The sequence below is a fragment of the Papaver somniferum genome, chromosome 7, assembly GCF_003573695.1.
Source record: "Papaver somniferum cultivar HN1 chromosome 7, ASM357369v1, whole genome shotgun sequence".
Classification (NCBI taxonomy): domain Eukaryota; kingdom Viridiplantae; phylum Streptophyta; class Magnoliopsida; order Ranunculales; family Papaveraceae; genus Papaver; species Papaver somniferum.
Window position 1 is genome coordinate 125,766,808 of NC_039364.1, and position 8,171 is coordinate 125,774,978.

Sequence of the window (8,171 nt, forward strand, 5' to 3'; positions counted from 1 at the left end):
TGAAAAATAAATATCATGTGAGAATTTCCCAACATAGCACAAAGAGGAGTGAGAGATATATCGAACACTAAAAAAGATCAGAACTACATTGCTAAAAATTTTCTGTATATTTTCATTCATAAAAAAAAATCATCCTTAAATAGGATTTACATAAAACAGAAACCCTAACCCATTCACTAATCCACTAACAATGAGTTCCTAATAATAATACAACAGAATACATAAAATAGGATAACAAAAGGGTGAACTAACATCATACATAACCTAGCAAACAACATAACTGAGATGATACCCACAATGAGTACAGTAACCGAAGCAATTACCAGAAGATAGAGGGAAAATACATTTTTGTTGCTGATTAGTACACCGACACACCACAAAGGAAGTGTGAATAGGAAAAAAAAACCATACATATATGCCCTCCATATATTTTCTTCTCCTGGATCGTTACAACTTTGCGACACCAATCTACAATGCTTTTACAGGTGACCGCCATTTTTGCTCTGAGATGAACAAGGAGGGAGAGCAGAGAAGATATGAGTTTTCTTTGTGAGCAAGGATAGAGAGAAAGAAGATCTATAGGGGTTTATATTACATGTTTTACCATATGTCTTCTTATATGGTTCATTGAGTTTGATCAGCTAGTGGTTCTAAATGTCAGTGGGAATGGAAATAATGATCAGGATGTGGTTATAAATTTTGGTGAGCATGGAAATAATGATCAGGAAATGGCTGGAAATGGTGGGGGTGGGCAAGGAAATGAGGATGAGGAAGGGGCTGTAAATGGTGGTGGCTAAGTGGTTGGAAATAATGCTGACTGAGAAGGGGCGGAAATGGTGGTGAAGAACAATCTAGGGTTGTTTTGAAAGTTAGGGTTTCTGTGTTGGTTTTATGTATTATGTTATTTTATTATTAGGGTTTAGGTTGTACATGATTTTTTCACTTCGTCTATTGAGTAAAATTTAATGTGTTTTTATGCTAAAAAAAAAATCATGTGGGAATTTCCCAACATAGCACGGAGAGGAGTGAGAGAGAGATTGAACACTAAAAAAATCAGAACTACATCGCTAAAAATCTTCTGTATATTTTCATTCATAAAAAAAATCATCCTTAAATAGGATTTATATAAAAAAAAAACACTAACCCATTCATTGATCCACTAACAATAAGTTCCTAATTTCTAGCCATTATTCTTCACATTAAAACACGTCTAATTACTCCTAAATAGTTGGATCAGACTAACCACTTTCACACGTCCAAAATATAGCACGTCTACTAGCTCCTAATTATTAGGATTAACTCATAATTTTCCTATTGACAAAATTCATGAATAAACAAATCTAACCAAAAATATATTTAACATAATTGACTAGCGTATTTTGGATTGTTTCAAACATCCTTCCGTAATTCAAAATATCTTCATAATGACCATCTTCAAAATCTGCAACACGTTTAATTATTTATCACCATCATCATTATCATAAATCAGCAACATCTTTGGTTTGTTGTTTCCATCATCATTGTCATCATAAAATCATCGTCGTCATGATCTTCATCATCATATCATTATTAGCAGATCAGTATTCCGCATCATTTCAACTAACCTAACATATTATGCAAATTAAATATTTGCACCTCCATAGGGTTTTTTTTCTGTCAAGCAAAATATTAAACACCTTTTTTTTTGGTAAATCCAAATTGTATTAATAAATAGCTTATATACAAAGAGTCATGAGTATGTAAGAAAAGAGGTCAGAAAAACCCCAAAAACTTACAACGCATTTAAACCGAAAATAAGAAACATTTGGATACTCAACAAAAATTAAAAATTCCGGTCTTCCAACATAGTGTCTCCCCTCCTCATTTGGAAGATCACACCCTTTTTTAGCCATCTTGTCAGCTGCAAAAATTGTCTCTCTATAAGCCATATTTTTTTAACACATGCTAGACAAAAAATATCAAAGCCATATTTTTTTAACAAAATTTTAGAAACCCTCTACATATCTTGAACAAAAAATCTTCATAATAATCTTCCGTAATCAAAATCATATTTATTTTTTTTCATCATAACAAATTTCCTTCTTCACTCATAAACAAAACAAACATCAAATAAATCAAAACATTTTTTTTAAAACTCTTTTTCTTGGTGACTCTCTCTCAAATCACCTCTCCGTCCCAGCTCTGATACCATGTGGGAATTTCCCAACACAGCACAGAGACGAGTGAGAGAGAGATTGAACACTAAAAAAATCAGAACTACGTTGCTAAAAATCTTATGTATATTCTCATTCATAAAAAAAAATCATCTTTAAATAGGATTTACATAAAACAGAATCACTAACTCATTCACTAATCCACTAACAATAAATTCCTAATTTTTAGCCATTATTCTTCACATTAAAACACGTCTAATTACTCCTAAATAGTTGGATTAGACTAACCACTTTCACACGTCCAAAATATAGCACGTCTACTAGCTCCTAATTATTAGGATTAACTATTGATTTTCCTATTGACAAAATTCATGAATAAACAAATCTAACCAAAAATATATTTAACATAATTGACTAGCGTATTTGAATTCTTTCCAACATCACCGAATATCCAAACAAAGAGAAGATGAGAGAAAAAGAACAAAGAGAGGACATGGGGGTTGCAGTGGAAGAGTACTCTCCGTCTTGTTGGAATTAGTGATTATTCCAAATGTAGTTCATAAGAGTACTCTGACTAATTCTAAATGGGCACTTCCCAACATAGCATAGAGAGGAGTGAGAGAGAGATTGAAACTCTCAAAATAAAATAAGATCTACATTTTTTTATTAAACTTCTGCAAATTTTCATTAATAGAAACTTGCCTTAAATAGAGTTTAGATGAAACAAAAATACTAACCCACTCACTAATCCACTAACAATAAATTCTTAAATAATATCCATTACTCTCCAATTCAAACGTATAAATCTATTCCTAATTAATATGAACTAATCCCACATTTCATAAACACGTTTAACTCCTCCTTAGTATTAGGATCAGACCCATATACCACCAGTTCCACTTTTCGCACGTCTTTTGTGTAGTACGTCCAACATTATCTAAATACTAGATTAGTTCCAGTATTTTCTAAATACCAAATCAATGAACTAGATAATTGCGGTTTATTATTAGTTTTCGATTGATTTGATGGACTAACAGTTGTTGAACTTTGATTGCACCTAGTTTGTTTATGCTTGAGAATCTTCTCTTCTGATATAGGATTCACTCAAACTAGATCGAAGTTTCGACGGGGATCTTTAGACTGTTTGTAGATTTAAAGACGTCTTGTGATAATCCATTGTTAACAGACTCCGTTCTGTGTGTGATTGATCACCAGAGATTCAAGTTGATTGTGTGCAGGTATTTATTGAAGATCTAAGAAGACTTTGAAGATTTATGATTTGGGTTCATAATCTCTGGTGTGCACAATACTTGTTTCGGTTAAAGAGGATCCAGCTATAATCGGTTTATCCTTGTGGTAGATCGGATTGATTAGTTTAGTAGATCGACATCAATACAATTCTTTGTGATTCAAAGTATTGATTGCAAAATCTTGACAATTACTTTGGTAGTTGTTATTAGATAGATCCAAGGACCTGACAAAGGAGTTTATTGGGATAAACGGAAGATCCTTTTTTCGAACTCACATCACTTGGTTGAAAAGAGTTGTTACCAAACAGATTTGTTGTTCCTTTACTGTTTGGAATACGAACCAAAGGAATTTTTCCAAGTACGTGACTTATTACAAGTTAGAGGCGTGGGAATACAGACAGAACTTGGTGAACTATAGGTTTAGTTGCTTGGTATCAACTATACGAATTGGTTTGATTTTGTATAGCGGCTTAATCCTGAGAGTATTCAATTCTGGACAAGGTCCCGGGGTTTTTCTGTATTTGCGGTTTCCTCGTTAACTAAATCTTGTTGTGTCATTTACTTTTATTTTCAGCAATTATAATTGTTGTTATTATAATTTAAAGTAAATTACACAAACGTGAATTCCTATTTACTTGATAATAATCCTATTGTGTTTGGCTAAGTCTGAACCCTTTATCAAGTAAACATATTTCGTTGTTGTATTGTCTCGATCTTGTATCCATAGTCAATCACGCAAGTTATCTTGTTGTCATATTGTCTCGATCTAGTATCCATAGACGATTACAGGAAGTGTGAGACGATTAGTTGTATTGTCTCGACTCAGTCCATACACAATCACTTTCGGAGAAAGGACTTATAGGTGGAAAAGTTTTAGATTGAGGTATATTTGGGTACCCTCGTCTTTTCAATTGGTATCAGAGCAGGCAAACACGAAAAGATCTAACAATCTGTGTTTGATGCGATCCAACCTATAAGAATTGAATCTATGTTTGATTCAGTTAACGTAACAGCAGGATTTGACTACTTCAAAAGATCTTGGTGGAAGACACGAATGAAGTATGTAATACTCTTATTCCTAAATGTTCTAGGAATTGGAATTGTGTCTATGTATGTATTAAGTGACTTACATAATCCTTTGGATCCGATAGAGTTGTATATCATTGTGTTTGTTACTAATGGTACAATTCTATATATGACAGGATGTATCTTGAAAATGCATAAGATTCCACTCAAAAAATTTCATTATTATATGAACCATGGCTTTTGTGTTCTTGAAAAATTTGGAATCTTAAGTATATTTTGGAAGGACTACCAAAGTGTATATATGTACATTTTCAGAACAAAGGCTGTCAATGTATCGCCATCTAGGATGCGATTTTGGAAACCGTGTAACATTACAAGGAATGTTTTTCAGTTAATAATTTTATTAACAATGGATTGCTTCATACACCTCACAACTTTTTTAATGAAGCAATAAATATTACAGGGTTTATGATTCCAATGGTATTTTTAACAAATATCATATTTTGTTCCAATTTACTTGCATACTCTGGTGGAAAGTCTTGAGTGAATTTCAAGTGGTCAATTTCTGATAATAAAAGAGTAAACAGATTTTTGGAAAAAAACATGGAATCAATCCAAGATAAATATCCATACCATGAAAAACGATTTTCCAAAAGAAAGACCTAGATAAAAAATCGGAATTGTTTCCCCACAAGCCTTGGTTTCCGATTTTGGCATATTTTCTTAAAGCTAGTTATTTCCGATTTTTGATATCTATTCTTCCTATAAAAGATAATCTCTTTCTATGTTTTCAAACATATTGGGGAAGATTGATCAAAATCGTAACTAGGGTTTTTCATATTTTCGCAAATATGAGAAAAAGGAAATCACGTGAAGAAAACTCTGAAATAGATAAACTGGTTTTAAACCCTTTTATTCCTCCTGGAGATATTGAGAAATCAAGTATCCTCACTTGATCAAAGACAAACATGATCGTACAATCTTCGTGGATAGTACATGTTTTGAAAGATATCAAGCTTTGAAGGGAGCAAAATTCACTGTTGAGAAAAGGTTTGATCCAGATGTTTCAGAAACCAATTATGTGAAGTTTGCTCAAGACCGAATCTAGGGAAATATGTTCGGGTTTGAAAAATATTCACCTGATATAGTAAGAATTTTTTATGCTAATATCACAATATTAATCATGAAAAACTTACCTTTAGTACTTTGCTAGGAAGTACTAGTCATCATGTCGACAGAAAGGTGATTTCAAAAATCATCAATTACAATGTGAAAGGGGATCATATGGTTACCGGTTCTGAAATTGAGCACGATAACATTTCAAAACTTATCACTGGTAAAACTGTCGAATGGAAAAAGGGAAAGATGATAACCAAAGATGTACCTTTCTACTTAAGGATTTTCGGTAAACTTGCCGTAGCAACTCATTTTGCTTGTACAAGAGATTCTTCACAATGGAGTAGAGAATTTGCTGAATTTATATACTACCTTCTAGAAGGCAAAAACCAAATTGCTATTTGTGGAATAATTATCAATCAAATGATTAAAATCATTGAATCTCTCAATACCACAGGATTTCACAGAAATCTTGGATATCCATGTCTCATCACCAAGATGTGTGAAAAAGCAATGGGGAATAACTTTGGAGATGAAAAAGATACTAAAACTGTCTCACAGGGAATTATCAATCGGATGAGTGGAACTCAAAAGGGATCTAGCATCTCATATGATCAAATCCATAGCAATGGAGATCTCATGTTCCATATTTTACGTCTTGGCAGACAATTGGACAGTATTCAGAAACAGTTGGCATTTGCCTATAGAAATGATCCGGAAACCCTTGAAGGAATCCTAACGATCAATAATGAGTTTCTAAAAGGAGAACAAGAAGAAGACTATGAAGAAGATTCTGATGAGCAAATAAATGAAGATTGATTTGTCTTCAAGAAAATAAACTAGACAATAGTTTTTGATTTCCTTCAATAAAGTCTATTATGAATAAAACTATCTTATTTATGAATAAAATTATTGGTTTATAATTTTTCTTGTGATAGTTTTTGGTTTACATAGCCCGTGCTTGAATGCTTTATCTTATTGCTATGTATGTTTATGGGATGTTTGATTTCGGTTTTCTAACCTTAATATTCGATCTCATATGTTGTGAACCCTTATGGTTTGGGTGACTTTTTGGTTTAGCAGGATTAAATTTTAGCTCATGTTGGTAGGATTTATTAAAGGATCATGAGGAGATCTGATTGAAAAAATATGTGAAAAAGTCACAACATGTTGAATCGTTTGGATTAGCATAAAAGCATATGTGTTTCGGGGTTTTCAACTTTTGCTTGCAATAGTTAAAAACCGGTTTTCAACCTTTCTCTGGTAAAAGTTGGTTGTTGTTATTCTTTTTGTTTTGCATAGGGATGACAACATAATGATATTTCGATATCAATTCTCCCTGGAAAGAAGATGCAAACATATTGGAGAAGAGGATGCGAAATTTGAGGTAACGACTTTGTTAGTTAATTGTTTTCCTGTTTAAGAAAAGCCTGATTTTATTGCATATATTTATTGCTTTTGCTTAACAAAATTTCGGTACAATTGATGTTTTATTCCATTATTTGTGTAATGATGTGTGTGTGATTCAATTGTTTCCGGTTAAGAAAAACTATTATTATCTTGCTTTATTGTTTGGTATCAATCGTTTAGGCTTACAAAATTTCGGTGCAATTTCTGTGCTTTAATGTCTATGTTGTTTCAATTGCTTCCGGTTGAGGTAAATAATTACGCAAGTTGATTTATTTGGTCTGTATGAATTGTTTATGGCTTAACAAAAGAAAAGGTTTTCGGGATGAATTGTTTAGTCCAATTCGATTCCGGATAAGAGAAACTAAGTTAATTCTGATCTTAGTTAGACTTATCAAAGTGGAGGTTTCGGTTATTCAAGTCTAATCGAATGCCTTAACAAGAAATTCTAGTAAACTAACCTAGTACTTGTCTTGTTTAAAAGGGAATGGTCTAAGTGATATGGATAATTAGAACCTGATGAGAAAAATAGAGTTATCTTTATTTTGGTCTTATCGAATAAGCAATTGTATTTGTACAGTCAGTTTAGCAAAGAAACTAAGGTGCTTAGTCGATTTTTGGTTTGATAAACTATTAGGGAAAATTGCTTCGGGCAATTGTTTCCTTGGTAACATATCAAAACGAAATACTTTGTAGTTTCGGTTTTGATATTGGTTATCAAAAATGGTGTGTGGAACCCTCCTGCTTAACTCTATAGGTTGCAAGTCTTGTGAGATTTGTAAGATCCTTTCTGTTTGTCCTTTATTTGCTCGTACCTTTGTCATTCTGTGACAAAAAGGGGGAGAAATATATGCAGTAAACAAGTGATACTGGTATTGATTTATATTGATTGGTATCAGTAAGGGAAAGGATATTGGAGCTTAAACGTTTTATCTAACGAAAGAGTAAAACATAGACTAAGGGGGAGTAGCATATCATATTGATACTTGTAGTTATATGGACTACAAAGGAATAATAAAGACATGCAGATTGAAAATATACCTATCTTACCTTTAGGGGGAGTATTAGCTTTGTTATTATAATGTAACAGCGGCATTTATGGATTGAATGTATACAGGTTATTATGCTGTTGAATTCGGGAATCAAGAGTATGTGTAATTAATTCTTGTAATTTGTTTATCCATATGATGTAAGAGTTTTCTCACTAAAATTGACAAAG